We start from the raw sequence: 21,840 nt of genomic DNA, 5'->3' as shown, positions 1-21,840 counted from the left end.
TCCATTTCTTTAGGAGAAAGTGGATTTCTTGGTCTTACTTGTTTATTTTGGTTCTTAGTATTTTTTATTTTACTAATACTTAAAAAACTGTTTTACTAACAATTTATACCAAAAATCAATAGCAAAATAATTAATCTTTCTTACTTTTCTGTCACCCAGTTTCACTCCCAGATGCAACCACTTTTGGTAGCTTCTTAGGTATAAGAACAAACTTATAAGCACAAACATATGTATTGTCTTTTTTTCATTCCTTTCTTTTTACATCCAGATGGAAAGTTACTTTACATGTGGTTTTATACCTCCCTCTCATCATTTACCAATGTATTGCGGAAGCAGATAACACCAATACTCAACACCCTGAAAGCCCCCTCTTTTATAATGACTATATAATATTCTACTACATGATATAATATAATTTAACCAGTCTCCTATTCATTGGCATTTGCTTCTGATCATTTACTAAAAATAAAGCTGCAATAAATATCCTTGTAACTATATGATTTCGCATATGTGCATGTACATGCATATATTCCTAGAAATGAAATTGTTAAGCCAAAAGGTATGTACATTTTACATTTGATAGGTGATACCAAATTAACCTCCATGTAAGTGGTATCAAATTATGCTCTTACCAGCAAAAGGTGAGAATGTCCGTATCTCTACACATTGAATAACACATCTAGATCAAATTCTTCTATTGTTTGTTATGTTCTATGGTTGATTAGCTAACATTTTCCGATAATTATAATTTTACCTCTTTTCCTTTGCAGTTTTGTATTTTATTTCTTTCTCTTGTCTAATTATAGTGGCTCATACTTTCAGAATAATATTAAATAATACTGGAACTGTCCTATTCTTTTCTTTTCTTTTTTTTTTTCTTTTTTTTTTTTTGAGACAGGGTCTTTGTGCTGTCACTCAGGCTGGAATGCGGTGGAACTGTCATGGCTCACTGCAGCCTGACTTCCCAGGCTCAAGTAGTTCTCCCACCTCAGCCTCTTGAGTAGCTGGGACTACAGGCATGTGCTACCATTTCTGGTTATTTTATTTATTTATTTATTTTGGTAGGTGTGGGGCCTCGCCATGTTGCCCAGGCTGGTCTCGAACTCCTGGGCTCAAGCCATCCTTCTGCCATGGACTCCCAGAGTGTTGGAATTAGATTACAGGCATGAGCCACTGCACCTGGCCAACTGTCCTATTCTTCCTCGAATGCGAGCACTTCTACTGTTTTCCCATTAAGAATAAACCTGAGAAAAAAAATAAAGCTGACATTTGAGATAAGACATTTATTTTATCATTTTAAAGAAACAGTGTCCATCTATTCCCATCTTTGAGAGCTGTTATCAAGAAAGGATATTACATTTTATCAAATTTCAACATCTATGGAATAGTCATATGAGTTTTGTTTCCTTCAATCCATGAATATGGTGAGTTACATTAATAGGTTTTCTGATGTCGGAGTATACTTACATTCTTAAAGTAATCCTCATATACTTGGACATGGTATATTAATCTTGATATTTTTCTGGTTCCTCGTTGCTCAAATTTTTATTTAGGATCTATCTATCTGTCTGTCTGTCTGTCTGTCTGTCTATCTATCTATCTATCTATCTATCTATCTATCTATCTATCTATTGAGACAGAGTCTCACTCTGTCACCCAGGCTGGAGTGCAATGGTGTGATCTCGGCTCACTACAGTCTCACCTCCTGGGTTCAAGTGATTCTTGTGCCTCAGTTTCCCAAGTGTCTGGGACTACAGGCATGTGCCACCATGCCTGGCTAATTTTTGTATTTTTTGTAGAGATGGAGTTTCACCATGATGCTGGTCTCGAACTCCTAGCCTTAAGTGATCCTCTCACTTTGGCCTCCCAGAGTGCTGGGATTACAGGTGTGAGCCACCATACCCAGCCTGCATTTTAATTTATAAATGAAATTGGTCAGTGGTTTTACAGGATACTTGATAGGAAACAGTCTATCAGACACCAAAGTAATAATAGTGTGAGTGGGTAAATCACCAAATGAGAAATTCTAGACAGCAGAGAGAATGCTGAGGAGAAGGGAGGAGGCCACCTCTCCTATGAAAGAGGGTCTGGGGCAGACAATCCAGGAGATCCTGAGGAAGCAGGGAGGAAAAACCAAACAGATGCATATCAGACAATTGAGTCCCTGTCAACTGGAGGTAAAGATCTTATGCAGAGGAAGGACGAAGTCAATGCTTGGAATACTGACCCATTACCCATTAGTGAAATATTGAATCACATGTGTAAAAATAGGCAGACTAAGTATCAAAATATCTTAAATCACAAAAGGTAATTCACTGCAATTGTTCCAGTGACTGGGAGAGAAAAATAAATTTTCTATAGAAAACATGTAATAGAGAAAGTAAAAGCAGATTTGACCTTCTGGGTTCAACTCCTAGCCCATACATTACTCATCCCAGCAAATTGTCTTTTCATTCCTTCTTTAGTGGAATGAATTCTTCAGTGCAGTGTCTGCAATGGAGGGGAGACACATTTCTGGAACAAGGGAGATGGCTTTTCTCAGGACTAGAGCTCCCCTTCATTCAGGCAGTGGGCAGTGTCTGGGCAAACAAGCAAGTACATGTCCCAGGTTTGGTAGAAGTGGCCATCTGGAAGCCCTTCTCCTTTCCATGACCCTGAAAAGTCTGTTTTATGTTCTCTCACCGAGTAAGGGAGCTGAAGCTGGAAATCATTAAATGTTCTAAAGTGTCCTGAATGTCTGCAACCCTGAGGACGAATCGCTCTGATTTATTTGTTTAAATGTCTGATTTTAGCAGTGATATCACCAGAACTATTAAGCTTAATATGAGGTGAGATAATTTACAGAGCTTATTAATACAATTAATACATGTGACACTGGCCATACTCTGCTCCTGCAGCTCATTAGCTGGGTGACTTTGGACAAGTTTATTCAATGACGCCGAGCCTCAGTTTTCTCATCTGTAAAATGGCTATTATAAAAACAGCTTCCCTGATTACCTCACTGGGGTGTTGTGTAAGGATCAAATGAGATAATAAATGTGTATAGCACTTTGAAAGCAAACATAATGTCTATTGCATAAATCACCTGTGAAAAACATCTTTGCTTACTATAACAACTCATCCCAATTCTGGAGCAAATTGGTGGGAGAATTTTACCCTTTTTCTTTTTCCAAAGCACAAACGAAGAAAGGATTTCTGTTCTTCTATGCTTTTGAGAGGTGCCTTGTTGACTCTGAATGAGATGGGTTGAGTCACTGAGCCTCTGATACCCTTTTCCGACACCTTTTCCATTCACCCTGCTAGAATACCAGCTAGCCATCACCTAGATTATAAATACAATCAGAGAGGGCAGGATCATTGGCCTATATAGGAGGATTCTGCCTGAAATAGGGTTAGGAGGCTAACCACTGACATAGGAAAAAGAAAAAAAACTTTGGCTTGAGTAAATGAGAAACAGAACATTTGCAACAAATAACTATTATAAGCCTAATGACTGCAGAATGCTCTCATCAAAAGAATCAGACTGTGTGGATTCAAATCCCTGCTCTACCACTTGCCAGCTGTCGGATTTTAGGCAAGTTACTAACTTCTCTGTGCTTAATTTTCCTTACCTGTACAAGGAGTAGTATAATGGTACCTCCTTTGTAGAGTCATTATGAGGATTAAATATGTTAATATTTAGAGAGCACTTTGAACAGTGCCTGCTGCATGCAAGTGCTACATAAAGATATGTTATCTGGCAGATGGTATATAGTATGTCAGATTCTGGAATTAAACCTCAATGTTCGTTTGCTAATTAGAGAAGGTGCATGCCATTGATGCCACATTGAATACAAGATTTAAAGAGTCTATGAGTTTACAGACCTAAATGTAAGTATTTTCAGAGACATTTTCAGCATTTAGCATTAAACCCCCACACAAACACATTACAAATACTTTCTTTAGACAACAACAAACCAGGTTTAAGATCTCTGATTTCAGATTAGGTAATCCATTTAACCTCTTCACGCCTCAGCTGCTCTCTCTGTAGAAATGCAATAAAAAAGCTTGCTTCACAAGGGTGTCATGAAGATGAAAATGAGATAACGTTTTTAAAACTCTAGTGCTTGCCAGGAGAGGCGCCACCTAAAAGCAGATTGTAATTATTAACATTGCCTCATATCCTACTTGAGACTGGTTTGAATGCCATTATCTTATAAAATGACTAAAGCCAATCTTAGAAATTACAATGTTGGGGGGCTTGGATAGTCAGGAGCATACTGGCAGACAGTTTCCTGTATAAAAGCAGTTGAGAAGGCGCCACCAGACTCTGCTGTGATAAAACTCACTTGTGACACTACCTAGAGTCCCCTAGGGTAGAGTCTGAGAGATCTTAGGCACTTTGCAAATATAGCTCTCCAAGGCTTACTCTTTGTGACTCACTAGCATTACCAAGTCCGTAGGAATCTGGATCAGGAAGATTTGGAGCGTTTCCTACTTCAAGTTCATTAGCGACATTGACTTTCAAAGCTCTTTAGAGGAGTTTAAAATGTTGGGGAACTCAATGACTTTAATTCTGTCCTGCCTGTTCTAGGTTTACATGGGATAGACAGTAGCTGACAAATGTTCAATAAGTAAACTAATAAACTGAGAGAGGCAGAAAATTTTTCTATGAAGTTTTACTATACTTTCTAGTGGGGCAGAATATACCAAAAGGGGAGAATCAAAAAATTGGTGATAAAGCAAGGTGATTTTAGGTGGCACATAGATGCGTATTCTATACACACACAGACATACATATACACACATATATGTATCACACACATATATACACACATATATGTGTGTATATGTGTGTAAATACATACATATATGTGTGTATAAATAAGTGTGTGTGTGTAAGTGTATAAAAGTTAAATATAGGACATGAAATCTGTGGATTTATAGATATTATTGCTTAGGACAAAGATAAAATTGATAGTTGAGGGCCAGGAGCAGTGACTCACGCCTGTAATCCCAGCACTTTGGGAGGCCAAGGCAGGCAGAACACCTGAGATCTAGAGTTCAAGACCAGCCTGGCCAACATGGTGAAATCCCATCTCTACTAAAAATACAAAAAAATAGCTGGGTGTAATGGCGCATGCCTTAATCCCAGCTACTTGGGAGGCTGAGGCAGGACAATTGCTTGAACCTGGGAGGCGGGTTGCAGTGAGCTGAAATCGTGCCACTGCGCTCCAGCCTGGGCAACAGAGCAAGGCTGTGTCTCCACTAAAGACAAAAAAAAATTAATCGTAGTTGAGGCTGGGTGCAGTGGCTCACACTTGTAATCCCAGCACTTTGGAAGGCTGAGGAGGCCTCAAAAAAAAAAGTGTTAGTATCACCTGAGGTCAGGAGTTTGAGACCAGCCTGGCCAACATGATGAAATCCTGTCTCTACTAAAAATTAAAAAATTAGCCGGAAATAGTGGCACCCACCTGTAATCCCAGCTACTTGGGTGACTGACTGAGGCAGGATCGCTTGAACCCAGGAAGCAGAGGTTGCAGTGAGCCGAGATTGCACCACTGCACTCTAGCCTGGGCAAGTAAGACTCTGCCTCCAACAAACAAACAAACAAACAAAAAACAGAAGCAACAACAAAAGACAAAATTGGTAGTTGAAAAAGATGGTTGATAGTGAGGAAAAGAACATATTTGACTTAAAGAAAAAGTAATTAATAGTAATAGAAAATAATGCTGTTTTTAAAGCAAAAAATCTCAACTAAAGTTAAGGAAACACCATGTTAGAGGAAAGATGAAAGCCTCTGTTCCTTGTTTTAAAATTTCTGAGTATGGGATTTAGCTCCCAGGGCAGAATTTAGAGAACAATGATTTTTTCCATCTGGATTGATCACCACTGTTTGTAAAGCACTTTTACATGCTTTCACTTATTTTCAGGTCAGACATAATTGTTTCCGTTTAACACACGAGGAAACAGACTCAGTGTCCTTGAAAAGTTGCGCAATAGCAAGCTGGCAACTGAATAAAAATCTGCATATGTTGTAATACTGTTTAGGGAAAAGAATCATATGCTAAGTGATTTTTACAAAGTAGAGAGCTATTTACTGAAACCAGCAGTCCTTTATTTAACTCCTTGGAAACCCACATTTCTAATGGTGGTCCTGTTTATCCAGAGTCTTTCATCTGCCTTATGCTGAGTGTTGTGCTGAATATTGAGGCCTCAGTGGGGATCATCTGGTCTGTTCTTTCCAGGGCCAAAATCCGGACAGAAGTAACACACTGCTAGCTCAGCTAGGCCTCCAGTCACGTGTTGCTTGAATAGTAGGGTGTTAAAATTGTTTAAAAATCTATTGTTAGAAGCTAGGCACAGTGGCTCATGCCTGTGATCCCAGCACTTTGTGAGGCCAGGCCAGGAGGATTGCTTGAACCCAGGAGTTTAAGACAGTCTGGGCAACATAGCAAGACCCTGTCTCCACAAAAAGATAAAATAAATAAAAATGAGCCGGGTGTGGTTGCACACAGCTGTAGTTCTACCTACTCAGGAGGCTGAGGTGGGAGGATCAATTGAACTTAGGAGTTTGAGGCTGTAGTGAGCTATGACTGTGCCACTGAACTCCAGCCTGGGTGGAGTTCTCAAAAAAAAGTTAATATTCAAGAATCTGGAGATTTTGTTTAAAAAGCTGGTGCCTAGCTTCACTTAAAATCCTCTAAATATCAGGCAAGACTAGGTCTGGGTTCCTGTTTGTTTAGCCTGTGGCTAGAGCTGTGTGCTCTCTAGTCTGACATGGCCCTTCACTGGACTCACATCTCCACTCACTCACCCTGCAGAGCCCAGGTGCAGAAAGTAAAGCAGACAGGGCAGCAACTCTTACAAAGCAGCTGTTCCTGGGGAATAAAATGAGCACAGTGGACATTAACCTGAAGTGTGAAAACCCAAACTGGGGGAACTCAGCTATATTTTCATCGAAGCTAAATATTAACATAAATAATATTTATCATGTTGCCTATGAAATATTTTTACACCTTTGGCTGTTAACAAAATTCTTGCACATTATTTGCCAATTGTACCAAAACTTTGAAAAACAGACTAAGCAAAAATTATTATCCGTGTTTTACTGATTAGGATATTGGATATCCAAAACTGAAAGAAGTTGCTTGGAGCAGAGCCTGAGACAGGGATTGGGTGTATGTGATTTATTGAGAAAGTGCTCCACAGGAAAATCCTGGCAAGGAGAGAGAGTGAAGCCAGAGAGGGAAGGGGAAGGACTTGGTCTCATGGAAATTCCATTCTTGGCTTGGATCATGGGGCAGGGCCCTGAAACATTGACCATACCACAGAATTGATTCCTCTTGAGGCCAAGGTGCTGGTCTTCTATGCTCTTATCCACCAGTCACTGGCTGTGGCCTTCTCCCACTAACTTCCTGAGTGAGGTGGCTCCCCTATTAGCCCAGGGCAATTTCCTCAGAAGTAGAGGCATTTGTGGGCCTTCAGGAGCCAACACCCAAAGCAGCTGCAGCAGAGTCACTAGCTCAGTAAATGGGATCTAGGAGGGGTCACTACAGCAGCATCTTCCATTTTCCTAATACCAAACACACAGTTACTCACAGTGAGATCCAAATAACAGCGCTCTCTATTGCAGCGTAGCACACACACATACCTACACACACCGTACACACAGTGTTTCAGGAGGTGGCAACTGCAGAAAATACACAAGCGTTTCTTCCCACAACAGTAAGGTCTCAGGATACATTTTGAGAATTTGCGAGGAAATGGTCCCACCTTTATAAAACTGAATTTCGGGCGTGGTGGCTGGGGCCTGTAGTCCCAGCTACTCAGGAGGCTGAGGCAGGAGAATGGCGTGAACCCAGGAGGCGGAGCTTGCGGTGAGCCGAGATGGTGCCACTGCACTCCAGCCTGGGTGACAGAGCGAGACTCTGTCTCAAAAAAAAAAAAAAAAAAATTAAGTCTAGGATTTTATAGAGTAATAGATAAAATAAAAGTATACATATAGATACAATATGCATACACACATATATGGAACATATATATAGATATAAATGTATAGATGTAAACATAGATGTAAGATGTGATTGTTATGTTTGTCTGGAAAAAATATCTTGCCCCATAACATGGAAAAGCTTTGTGTTTAAAGAATTTAGAAAATAGCCGGGTGCGGTGGCTCACGCCTGTAATCCCAGCACTTTGGAAGGCCGAGGCGGATGGATCACGAGGTCAGAAGATGGAGACCATCTGGCTAACACGGTGAAACCCTGTCTCTACTAAAAATACAAAAAATTAGCCGGGCGTGGTGGCGGGCACCTGTAGTCCCAACTACTCCGGAGGCTGAGGCAGGAGAATGGCGTGAACCCGGGAGGCGGAGCTTGCAGTGAGCCGAGATCGCGCCACTGCACTCCAGCCTGGGCGACAGAGCAAAACGCCATCTCAAAAAACAAACAAACAAAAACAAACAAACCAAACCAAACAAAAAAAAAGGTTTAGAAAATAAACTCTCCTTTCACAGAGCCTACCCCCTTGGGCTTTGTCATAAGAAGAAAAAAAATGTCCGAGAAATATCAGGTTGTATGTCTGGCATGTTCCTACTTTGTTCTGAAACAATTTGAGCTCAAGTGCATTTCATCAGGTATAGAAGTATACATTTTGCTAAGTGTGGATAGAAGAGACAAAATGGGAAAGGAGTCTAATGTTGTATGAAATAGGATCAGATTTTAAACCTTTAAAAATTTTTAGATACAGATTTTACAGAATTCTCCTCATTAAAGGATACTAAGCATGTTGATATCCCTCATGATAGGAGACAGTCAATATTTGCAACTGTGGCAAATTAGGGAAAAAATAGACAGGCAAAAGTCCAAGGTAAAATACAGTTTATTTTATTTTATTTTATTTTATTTTCCTTGATTTCTTTCCATAACACCTTCAAAATACCATTGCAGAGTGATTATCATAACTGAATATTTTACATAATGGAAAGTACAGGCACCTCAGATCTTCTTCTGCATGACAAATGTTTAATTAGAAAAATAATAAGATGGAAATGAAATTGGTATTTACTATGACTGGAACAGAGAATTTCCTGGAGAAAAAAAAAAATCAGTTTCAGTTCACCAAAGGCAAAAAAGAAAAGGGGGGAAGAAAGCAAACAAGAAAAAAAAATCGTAAATGATTGCTGGAAACAAATCAGAGACAAAAGTATATGACTTGAGCCCATAATTTAGGTGGAATCTCTCTCTCTCTTTCTCCGTCTCTCTCTCTCTTTCTCTCTCTCACACATACACACACCCCAAATCCCAACACAATTAAAAAAAGAAGAATGTAATCTGTGATATTAAAGTTCTTAAGTTGAAAAAGACCTTTTTAATTGTTTCTGGGGGAAAAAAAAGCCAGGCCCTCTAAATGTTGCATTTCCATCAGATTAGATAAAGTCTATACCAACTTATTATATGGTCCAATTCCGCACTGCATTAACAACCTAATCATAACTGTGAAATAATTCAGTGCGGGTCCGGATGCTAAAATATGGTAATTGTGTGCGTTTTGAGGAGCTGGTTGTGTTTTCCAGTATTTTGCTGAGACCTCATGGTGATCTGTTGCCTTTGGTCAGTGATTTAGAAGCCATAAGCCTCCTCATCAGAGAATATGAAAGCTACAGTCATTCCCCACCTTTGCATTTATTTGCAGGTTTTTGTTTCTTTAACAGGAAGACATCTCGTCACAGAAAAGGTGAATAGGGTTCCACACGCGTTTAGTCCCTGAATCTTTTGCCCATTTCAGTCCTACTCTTCTGGATGCTGGGTACTGAGTTGGGCTTCTGGCTACCCATCGTGCAGCAAATGCCAAGGAGCATTGGGTTAAAGGATGGTGGCCGGTTCTCACAAGCTGGAGTCCTTGGGAGGGCATAGCTGTCTTTAGACATTCCAAACCTAGGGCTCTGTGGTAGATCTAGAGGCTGTGTGGTAGATCTAGGTGCAGGAAAGGGAACCAATGGGAAAGGAGGGGTTACAGCAAGGTTATCAGCCTGAATTCTCATCCCTCAGCAACTCTTTCCCCCAACTCACTTGCAGTGCTGCCTTTGATGGTCAGGCAGCAAATCAGATTTCAAATTTTGTATTTGAAAATACAAAATTTGCCAAGAGCTCCTGCTCTGGGGTCAGATTGCCTGAGTTTGAATATGCCTCCACTACTTACTGACTCTGTAACTTTCAGCAAGTTATTTAATCTCTCTAAATCCCAATTTCCTCATCTGCAAAATGTGGCTATTAATAGTATCTACTTTATAGTTTGTTGTGAAGATTCAATGAGAAGATGAATGCAGGGGCTTCTACAGCCCCTGGCACTGGAGAGTATTCAATTTATATTCATTTATTTATTTTCTTATCTTATTATGAACCAGATTTCAAGTGACACAGTCCTAAATCTTAAATAAAATTTTACATGATTTCTATCAGTTTTGAGGTATATTATTTAATAGGAGAAAGTCTATTTCATCAAATCATGCCATTAAATAGTTACTCCAATTTCAATCTATCACATCGTATTAGAAGTTTAATATTTTTCCACTTCCTATTGACAAAAATTAATCTTATTTAAATTCAGATGAAAAATTTTACATAACTCTAAGATGTGCAGGATAAATGATCATAAGGAATCTTCTTGGGGTGATGGAAATGTTTTAAAACTGGATCCTGGTGATGGTGGCACAACCCTGTACATTTACTAAAAATCACTGAATTCGTCTGGGCATGGTGGCTCACGCCTGGGGCTCAGCACTTTGGGAGGCTGAGGTGGGCAGCCCATTTGAGGTCAGGAGTTTGAGACCAGCCTGGCCAACATGGTGAAACCCCATCTCTCCTAAAAATACAAAAAATTAGCTAGGTGTGGTGGTGCACACCTGTAGTCCCAGCTACTTGGGGAGCTGAGGCAGGAGAATTACTTGAACCCGGGAGGCAGAGGTTGTAGTGAATAGAGATTGCACCACTGCACTCCAGCCAGGGTGACAGACCAAGACTCTGTCTCAAAAAAAAAAAAAAAAAAATTCACTGAGTTGTACACTTAACACAGATGAACAGTAAAGCTGTCTGAAAAGGTGGATGAGGGGTTTACCTATTTTTTGTTAACAAGTACAAAAACTAGGAAGGCTTGGGTTATTTGCTAAAGTGCTGGGCCACAGAATAGTTTGTGTGCTTCATTCCATTGCGAGTGATGTCATTGAGCTTACCTCACAGTTGTTTGTTCTGGTTTTATGTCTGGTTTTTAAAATGTTTACTTATTTTAGGACAAGCACAAATTAATACCACCAGATGGAAGAGGCCATTAAAATTATTAGCTATGAACTGGCCTGCCCTCAAAATGCTACACAGAAGGTCCTCAACTGATTGGAACATCTCTGCTATCTCTTTGTGTGGGTGTCCAATTCAAACCGTTACTATCGCATTACACTTTGGCCTTATTTTCCTTTGGTAGGACAATGTGGAGAGAGGGCCCATCCTTGCCTCTTTATCTAAGAAATATGAAACTACACAGATAACCTGATTTTTTTTTAATTTTTATTTTTATTCTGGGGTACCTGTGCAGATGGGCAGGCTCATTACATAGGTAAATGTGTGCCATGATGGTTTGTTGGAGTTCTATTTTTTTCTAGCCACAGGATCTAAATGAAGTTTGATATCTGTCACTTAGTTTCAAATCCAAGAGAGGAAATGATGCAATATATCTATCAGTGAGTGCTTGCATTGTGACAACCAGGTTGCTCATATCTCATGCTTGATGGGAGCATCCATCCAGCTTCCCGAACCACTTATGAATGAGGGCAGCAACAGGACTACCATGGTCAGGACCACAGGTTTTATTAACAGAGGGAAATTGGAGGCTGTTCCAATTCATTCGTCCTTTCATTCAACATGGTTTTGCTGAGTGCCTCCCGCTGTACTAGACTCTGGGAGTTGAAAAGAAAACGAGATGCAGTGTGGGGTCTGGAAGGGTAGGGTAAAATCAGAAAGGTTTGAAAATACAAAATCAAGAGTAGCCCTCGCTCGTGAGCATGTGAGTCTCAGAGAGAGCCCCATGACCCTGAAGGCTCAACTGCAGGTGTTATGATGGAGAAGGTGTCTGCAGAAGGATCCATGTGGGGAAAGTTTTGGGAAGTCCCTTCCTTTCCATCCCTATTGCCCAGATTCAGGCCAATATTACTCTTTACCAGGCCTACTGACTATAAGGGGCTAACAGATCTCCTTGCCCCCAGTTCTAGCCCCTCGAATCCATCCTCCTCAAAATTCCCAAGAACGGTCTTCCCAAAATGCAAATCAGATCATTTGCCAACATTGCTTAAAATCCTTCTGTAGGTTCCCTTGACAGCCACGCTCATCGGCAAGGCCTCCCTGAGCTAGCCTGCCTGCCTCTTTCAGCACTTCACCCTACATCTCATGCCCTGGCAAAAACGAACTGCCAGTGTGCCCATCACACCAGAGCACTTTGGACAACCCACTTTCCCTCTGCCTGTGCTTGCGACCCTGGACTTTGTCTTCAGACAGCTCTGGGTCTGACTGCTGGCTCTGCAGCTGCCTAGCATTGTCACCATGCGGGAGTCATTTTGCCTCCTTAAGCCTCAGTTTGTGAAGTGGGATGATATGCTTCACAGTACTGCTTCTAGCAATTTCTCACAACAGAAGGACGCTTGAAAAACAAACCTGGAAAACCAGCAAAGCTTTCTCTACTCGATTAATATTTTCTTTTTAGCACTTAAAATATCGTGAATGGGATGTATTCTATTTTGTAAAGTTCCACGCTGGTGACCCACAGACAAAGGGTCATCTCGTTTATATGTCCTGCATTATGGTTTTGTGGTTCCAGGTTTTTATTAGAAGAAAGACAACGAGCTCCGACATGGCCCATGGCCCTTCACAGGTGCCCTGGCTTAGCCTTATCCACACAGAATAGGGCAACATGTGGAGAAAAGAAATCGGAAATCAGCAGAGACAAGCTTCCTTTCCGCTCATGGGTCACAACATTTATGTGCATCCTATATAGGCAGGCTGGGTTTGGGTGTCTTTTCCATGTGACCAACAGAAAACAAATTCGGACAGACAGAAGGCAGGAAGTTCTGTGAGCTGCCTCATGGTTATTGTTACTAAGGAAACCAATTCTTTAGTATTCATGTGTTCAGCAGACGGCCACGCTGAATCTCTGAGGCTGAATCTCTGAGGCTGAGGCAGCATCACAAAATGGCATGAGGGAGAGGAAGGGATGAAAACAGCCAAACAGCTAAATACAGAAGCCGTTTAAAAATATGTCGGTAATTTAGCCATCAACCATGGTTTCTAGTGGCTTTAAAAATGAGATCATAACATCAAGTGATTTAAAGAGTGATCAGGAGCTTGTCTTCCCACTGCATTTATATAATCATATTCACATACTGTGCACACACAGGGAAGAAAAGCCTCTCCGGAGGGGACAAAGATCCTTGAAATCTGGTTCCATTTTGAGAAAATCATTATTGCATGAAAAGGGCTTCTGAAATTTATCTCTATCTGTTCTCTCTGTTCCAAAAAGCCTTTTCCTTACTATCTAAAGATGGTGATGGCAAATGTATTGTTAATGACCTCAAAGGTGACATTTTCTCTAGCAGAGAATGGGAGCATTTGCCATATTTGCTGAGCATCAATTCCAAGGTATAAAAGAAGTCAATCCCACAGAAGTCAGAATCCCACTAGGACACCCACATTCCCACTGGCCAGCCTGTGGGTGGTGATGAATTAACGGGTGTCGAAAGCCTTCAGAATATGAAAGAGCAAAGTCGGGGAATATGGAACCATGTGTTGCTTATCACAGACTCTGAGTGAAACAGAAGAGCTGGAAGGACCAGAGAAAGAGAATCCACTTCCCAACCCACTTGCCCCGCAGTCATGGAATAATGCACATGTTTTGCAGTCGAGATAGTAGCCAAATAGTGACCCTCATAGTAAGCATCCAGACAGGGGATAGCTCAGACCTCTTTCTGTTCTAGAAAAATTATCTAAACTGAAACATTTCTTAAGTGAAAAACAGAGTGGGCCAGGAGCCATGGCTCATGCCTGTAATCCCAGCACTTTGGGAGGCTGAGGCAGGTGGATTGCTTTGAGCTCAGGAGTTTGAGACCAGCCTGGGCTACATGGTGAAACGTTGTCTCTACACAAAGTAAAAAAAAAAAAAAAAAAAATTCAGCTGGGTGTGGTGGCTCACACCTGTGGTCCCAGCTACTCGGGAGGCTGAGGCTGGAGGATTGCTTAAGTCCCAGGAAGTGGAGGTTGCTGTGAACTGAGATTGCACCACTGCATGCTGCCTGGGTGAGAGCGAGACCCTGTCTCAAAGAGAAAAAAGAAAAAAGAAAAGAAAGTGTCCTGGTCCCTTCACCTCTGATCTGCGTGGCCTAGGGGAAATCACTGTGGATTCTGGCAGCATCTCCTGGTTTGGAGGTACAAGTATCCACTGAAGTAGATAGGTCACCATTAACATCCCACTGCATGGTCACAGCACTGACATCCTTTCCCCATGCTCAATCAGCATCAATTTAGCACCAACTGCATTCAAAACCCTCTGCTGGAGTTTAATGCAGCCTCAGGACATGAAGAATCTACAATCTAGTGGATAGTAAACTAAGAAATCTCAATCTGAGCAGATCACATCCTTTCTTCACATTCTTGAAAAGTCTTAATATGACCTGAATTTCCCTGGTCCCTGCCCATCTCTCCAACTTCACCACAGATCCCCAGCCCATTCCACTCCCAACACTGGCTTCTTCCAATTCACCTGCTCCTTCTCTTCCTCCAACCTCAGATCTCAGTGAAAAAGTTACTTCTTGAAGGAAACATTTCCTAAGTCCCCACGTCAGGCTCCCCTGCTATATCTTCTCATTGTACCCTCTTTTTTCCTTTGTTGCAGTAATTGCAGTTTGATTGTATAGTTATGGGACAGTTTGATACTGCCTGTCCTCCCCATTGGACTTCAAATTTCATGGAAACAGAGGCTGAAACAACTTCTGTTTATCATTGAGTTCTCAATGCCCATCATAGGTCCTAGTTCAGAGTTGGTTCCTGACAAATGTTTCTTAAGTAAATGAATAAATGTGCACAAGAACATAAGTTAGAAGGTAGGAGAAACAAAATCCTGAAGCAGAGGGCCATAAAACAGTGTGGCCGCAGGTGGTTGTTTCTCTCCCAAACATTCTTTATGTACACAGTGCCTTGCACACAGAAGGCTTGTGGAATGAACAAAGAAAGAATGAAGGGTGAAATGGGAAAAATCACCTCTCGGTCTCTTGTTTGTTTACATGATTATCCTTTATATAAACAGTAATATTCAAAAACCATTTCTGTATGTGTGTCACAAATCTTGTGGAAATATAGTTTAAAAACAAGTAATAGCTAGTAAAACAAAACACAACACAACAAAAACCCCCACAACTCAGAATGTAGCTGGGAGATACGTCCTTGTCATTTCCAGACCCTACGTTGCTGTAGGGCAAGCAGAGCTTCAAATTGTGCAGAGGGGACAGTTACAAGATGGAGTATGAATTGTGGTGTAGTGAAGTGTTGAGGGTACCCAACAAAGGCCCCTAGGTGAGAGAAAGAACAGGCTAGTGTTCAGGCTGGTGGGAGCACTGAATTTCAGGCTGCGGAGCAAGATAGAGGAGGTGTGTGCTGTCAGGAAGGGCCCTGGTGCCTGGTATGGACTGATTCCCAATGCAGGAGAAACCAGTGGAGCGTGTACAGCAGGTGAGGGCTTCTGAGGATTCCCTCAGCTTCATCATGGAGCAAGATTAGGAGGGTGATGAGTGGAAGGCAGGAAGAAAAACTTGAAGCTGTTCAGGTGGAAATGTCGAGGGCCTGGGTTTCATAGAGGCAGTGGAAATACTGACACTCATGTTCAATCAAGTTCAGAGCTGAGTAAACCCTGAGAATTACCCATTACAGTACTCGAGGTATTCTGTGAGACACAGGTGCTTTGTTTTAATTGGTTTAATCTCTAGAAAGCTTCAATTATCTTTCTAAACAAAAGATTCTGCATGCTAGGTACATCTTTGTGCTAGGGTCCTTCCTTAAATACATCCTTCTTTGGATGTATTTAAATTCCGCTGGAGTTCCTTGGCAGTGAAAAGTTGCTTGTTTTAACATTTATGTTCATGGAGGAAGAGATTTTAACCAGAGATTATGGATTCCATCTCGTCTTCTAAAGCTAGATCTTTATTTCTTAGTACCATGTGTCTCATGAAATGTCAGGTCTCTATTCTGTCTCTTAGTGTTCTCAGTATGGTTCTTAAATTGGCTGTTTCACATTTCCTCTGTTCTCTCTCCTAAGACTGATGTGGGCTCATTTTGCTCTGCCCTGGCACTGAAGACAGATGTGAACATCCCAGGGACCAGGTATCCCCTTCAAAGTAATGATACACTCAGTGACCCCTCCTGTCATGCAGATTGCCATGAAAGCCATAATTAATACCTGAAGATGTGCAAATTTGGATTTCTAAAATCAAACAAAGACATATTTGCAGATAGAGGGGACTAATATCTAGGTATATCCAAAAACGTGTTAAGGCTGCAATGTATTTAGTGAAGAGCAATCCGCCTTGGCTAAAGGTTGTCATAGAACAGAAAAATGGGACTTTAAAATAAGGCAATTCAGCAAAAGGCCATAGTCTGGTTAAGTGCATGATTGCGGATTCAAATATGTTTGAGATTTTCTGATCAAAAACAGCGCTTAGGTCAAGTGTGTTGGCTCACACCTGAAATCCTAGCACTTTGGGATTTCAGGCAGGTGGATTAGTACAGCCCAGGAGTTTGAGATCAGCTTGGGCAATATAGGGAGACCTCCATCTCTACAAAAATAAAATAAAAAAATAGCCATATGTGGTGGCATGCACCTGTAGTCCCAGCTACTTGGGAGGTTGAGGTGGGAGGATTGCTTCAACCCCAGAGTTTGAGGCTTCAGTGAGCTACGACTGTGCCAATGCACTCCAGTCTGGGTGACAGAGTGAGACTGCTTCAAACAAAACAAAACAGGGCTTGGCCATTCATTTTCCCCTCACTATGATTAAAGCAACCTGTTAGCCTGACCAGTCTGTATAATCATGACAGACTTTTGGGTAGAGGATGGCCGGTGGCTGTAACAACCTCATCTGTTATTCTGGGAGGCCAAACAGAAAGGAAGTTGTGGAGTTGCTAATTGATGACTTTCATTCAAGCATTAGCTTTCTCTTGCTGTTGTAATCCCTAGGATTTTAGCCAGCAAAATTCCTCCGAAACAATGAAGCATCTTTACTTGTTGAAGGTGAATCTAAAAAACACTCTTGTGGGAAATAGTTACCTCTAATGTCCCATTCACCACACATGGCAATAGGCTGGGAATCCTCTAAGAAAGCAACAATGGAGATTTATGTTGCCATCTGTCTCTGGGAGATTTGAATGTTTATGTCACTCTTAGCTGTAGGGTTTTGGCAGCAATATTGTTGATACACAGGAAGGAAAGATGTGATTAAAACTAAGAGGCTAAAAGCTGGAAGTTGAACTGATTCCATGTGATATTTTGTCATCAGAGCCTACTGTCCTTCCAACCCCTCCCTTCTGCTGACTTTTCCCCACTCATCTTACTCTATACCAAACAAATGATCTCTGAAGCTTACCTTAGCTGAGTCTCTATTAAAACCACATAGGCTCCAAACAACACTCATTAACAATGGGGAAGAGAAAGTGAACAAGGTGGCTTTGCAGGAGTCCCCTGGAACAATAGATGCATTCTCAGCATTCAAAACAACAAGAGCATTAGGCAAAAAACTTTGAATGTAAATCTCTCCTCCTTGGTTCCTCCAAAGCTTTGTGTATTTCAATCATTTCCCTTCTGGTCCATAATACGGTTCCTTCAGATTACCCAAAGGTCTGTCACATTTTCTGCACAACTTATTTTAATATAAATTCACAGAATCAAAAACATATACAAAATCTCTACTTTCTTATTCTGGAGTAACTCACTCTCCCTAAGGAGGTGAAAAATGAAATTTGTGTTTGAGCATAAGTCTTAAGCTTTAGAAATGAATCACATGTGACTCAGTTATTTTTAAAAATAAATAAATAAAGCTGGGGGAAAGGAAGGTCAGAGAGAGAATAGTTTAAAGGGGAAAAGGACAAGCTATGTATTTTCATGAACTGCAGAAAGACATAGTCTAAATACAGAAAAGGGGACTCCTGTCATCTCCAAGGGTTGAATATCTCACTTCCCTGCACCAGCTCCCATACCCACATACACATTTTCATTTGTTAGCCTGTGAATAAAAATCCCTGTTCCCCAAGCATTTCTTTACATTTAGAAAATTGTATACTATCCTAGCTATGGCCACAAAACAATCAAAACCTTGTAGACAAGAGAGTTCTTTTGGCCTTTGTTGAGGTAGGTGGAAAACTTGATTGCCTGTCCCAAAAGGTATTATTTTAGTTCCTTGTGAAACATTTAAAACTAGATGACTGCTTATTTAATTCTTTGGCACAGCAGGGTTTTTAAAAATTAGTATTAAAAAGCTACTTACCTAGGCTAAGTCAAATCCAAGCATTAGCAAGTCTTAGTGAGACTAGAGATGTAGAGAGTGCTTGTTGGCTACTTGATGCAGATTATTTTTCCTTTGGGACAGTGGCTGCCTGGCTTTGGGAAGCAGGAAGCTAATGAGAGACAGACAGCATCACTCCTCTATGTAACACGTGGTTTCCTGTGAGGCAAATGGGACTCTGGGCAGTTATCACCTCAGGATTCAAAAGCAATAGGGTAGACAAAGGTTTCCCAAGTGATTACAAGGGATAACATTCAGTTGCAGGTAATTTTAAAATCAGGAGACCTAACTCCCAGAATTCCAAGAATATCCCAGTCTGGAATTTTCTACAAAACTCTTCCTGATTAGCAGGCACACGTGTATTAGGATGAGGCCTCTGTGTTGTTCAACGCCAGAGGTGTGATGATTTTAGCACATGTCTGAAAATTCTTGGAAACACTTCCCATCAAGAGGTGGAGTCTAGTTGCCCTCCCTTTAAATATTGGGCTGGCCTTAGCGATTTGCTTCTCATTTCGCAAAGGTAGCAGAAGTGATTCTGTATGGTTTTCAAGGTTAGTTCACAAAAGATAAGCTTCTGCCTGGTGCTCTCTCCCTTGAAGTATACTCCTTTGGCACATGGAAACCATGTGCTAGAGCCACCAGAGAGAGAGAGAGAGAGAGAGAGAGAGAGAGAGAGAGAGAGATAAAGAGAGAGAGAAAGACCATATAGACAAACAGAAAGATGCCTAAAGAGATCCAGTAGTTCCAGCCCCAGCTATTCAAGTCTTCCCCATGCAAGTGCCAGATATGGGAGTGAAGCAGCCTTTGAGTGGATCCCAATCCCAGAATCATCTGATGTCAAGAGTTCTTGTGCCAGACCCTCCCAGACAGGCTGATCCAGAATACTGTATTTGCAGGAACCATGAAACATTTTTTTAAGTTGTTTATTTTTAGGTTAGTCACCAATTTTGAGGATGATATGTTTCACAACAATAGATAGATGTGAGGCATTTTTATAACAAAACTTAAAACACGTGACAGTGGTTTGGGGCCTGAGTGGAGGGTGGAAGTGGAGAGAGTTTTGAAGAGGCTGTCAGTAAAAGATGAAAGAAAAGTGAGCAAAATGTATCAGCAGCTCGAGGAAAGGAGGCCCTGGTTATGAGGTGGCAGAATGCCTGGCAATATCCTCTAGATACTGTGGTAGCACAGAAAACAGAAAATATACCTAAGGCACTCACAATCTAGTAAGGACATTTCTAGGCAGAATGTTGAAGGTGCTGCCTGGTTCTTCTAGCTGCCCGTAGTGAAATATGAGAGCAGAGAGCTGAAGTGAGGAAAAAATTGTTAAATATGAAAGAGCCAAGACTGTGGGTTTCCAAAAAATACAACTATTTCTTAGTCTTATCCTCTCCAGATGGCAACTGAGGTTAACGTTATAATATGTAATTTTTTTTTTTTTTTTTTGAGACAGAGTCTCGCTCTGTCGCCCGGGCTGGAGTGCAGTGGCGCGATCTCGGCTCACTGCAACCTCCACCTCCCGGGTTCACGCCATTCTCCTGCCTCAGCCTCCCGAGTAGCTGGGACTACAGTTTAAAGATGAAGGCAACAGTGTAACTCTAGAATCCGTTGTTAAGACTCAGATTTAAGGAAGTACTTCATGGGCTTTTTTCAAACAGTCAAAGAATCCCTTAAAGATTATAAGGGCATCCCTCTCAGCCATCTCTACTAAACAAAAATGCTTCCAAGAATCTTAAGGGCAAAGTACCACAATAGCCAGATAAAAGCATTAAGTAGAAAAAAGTTTATCTCATTGAGGTTGCAAGTAAATCCCAGTTAGATTTATAAGTAACACACAGAGTTTTAAAGAGATGTGTACTAATGAAAATATTGCCAATTTATACTAAAAGAGACAGAGGTAGTACAAAACGAAAAGAGGCTTTTGGACCTCTGAAATTCTACAGGAAAGAAGCAGACTGAGAAAGCCATTCAACCATACAGATGGGGAACATTTAATAGGACAGGAACGATAATTCAGAGGGAGAAACCAATAGCCCAGAGAATGGAGTCAAGAGCCAGGGATAATCATTCCTAGAGAGATTACTGAGCTGTAATCAAGGAACTGGCAACCTGTTCCTGGCTGGATTTCAGAGCTGCTGTGGACTACTGATTACCATATGTGTTCTGTTTTTGAAATGTCTATAGTGACTGTCCTATGTCTAGTCCACCAAAATATGCTGGGTTTGTGGAAGGCAAACAACTTGTCACTTTAGTTCACAGACCTTGAGATCAGGAGCAGTCCTCAAGAAGCTGTGAATGAGGATCTGAAGTTGAAGACTGTCAGCTGCAGCACCTGAACCTGATTTAGATGATGAGCTACTGGCCCTTGAGCCTGAGACTGGGGCTGTAACAGCTGAGATATCTATGGCTCTTAGGAGGGGGATCGGTGAGTGTATTTTGCATATGGAATCAACATAAATAACTTGCATCAGAGGGCAGACTGTTATGATTTTAGAACATGTCCACAGTTCTTTGAGACACCTTCTATCAAAATGTGGAGTCTAATTCTCTTTCGTTAAATATAGACTGGCCTTAGTGATGCATTTCTACCACATGGAATGCCAGGTTAATACAGCAGCGGTCCCCCAGCTTTTTGGTACAAGGGACCGGTTTCATGGAAGACAATATTTCCATGGACAAGGGCCAGGGTGGTTTCAGGATGAAACTGTCCCACCTCAGATCATCAGGCACTAGATTCTCATAAGAATTGTGCAACCTAGATCTCTCACATGTGCAGTTCACAATGGGGTTTGTGCTCCTATGAGAATCTAATGCTGCTGCTGATCTGATAGGTGGTGATGCTCAGGTGGGAAGACTCACTTGCCAACCGCTCACCTCCTGCTGTGCAGCCTGGTTCCTAATAGGCCACAGACTGTTACAGGTTCACAGCTCTGGGGATTGGGGACCCCTGCAGTACAGCTTCCACCTGGCTGTCTCTTGGTGCATGTAAGGTGTCCAGCTAACTTGCAACCATCACGCTTAAGAAACCTTGTGGAAAGACCATATTAAGTTAGAGGTGCTCCCCTCCAGGTGTTTCAGCTCTCAATTCTTTGAGTCTTCCCAACTGTGGTACCATATATGCAAATAACAAAGCTTAAAGACCCCATCCCAGCCACCATCTGATTGCAGCTACGTTGAGCAATTGTAACCTACAACCAGCTGAACTGCTCCTGAACTCTTGAGCCATAGGAAGTGTGAAAGATCATAAATGGTTGTCTTTGCAAGACACTAAATGTTGGGAC

The 21,840-nt window shown here is 41.4% G+C and overlaps 1 long non-coding RNA gene across 1 annotated transcript; it reads right to left on the bottom strand.

The window, feature by feature from the left end:
- Positions 1-8,856: 8,856 nt before the first annotated feature.
- LOC139362792 (uncharacterized) lies at positions 8,857-19,999 on the bottom strand. Its single transcript, XR_011622125.1, has 2 exons — positions 18,545-19,999; positions 8,857-17,742 (listed from the first exon to the last, which is right to left on the bottom strand). It is a non-coding gene; the product is annotated as an uncharacterized lncRNA (long non-coding RNA).
- Between the last annotated feature and the right edge of the window lie 1,841 nt (positions 20,000-21,840).

This window comes from Macaca nemestrina, chromosome 4 (genome assembly GCF_043159975.1).
Source record: "Macaca nemestrina isolate mMacNem1 chromosome 4, mMacNem.hap1, whole genome shotgun sequence".
Lineage (NCBI taxonomy): Eukaryota > Metazoa > Chordata > Mammalia > Primates > Cercopithecidae > Macaca > Macaca nemestrina.
Note: the sequence above shows the minus strand (reverse complement) of the source record. Positions and strands in the feature narration are given on the sequence as shown.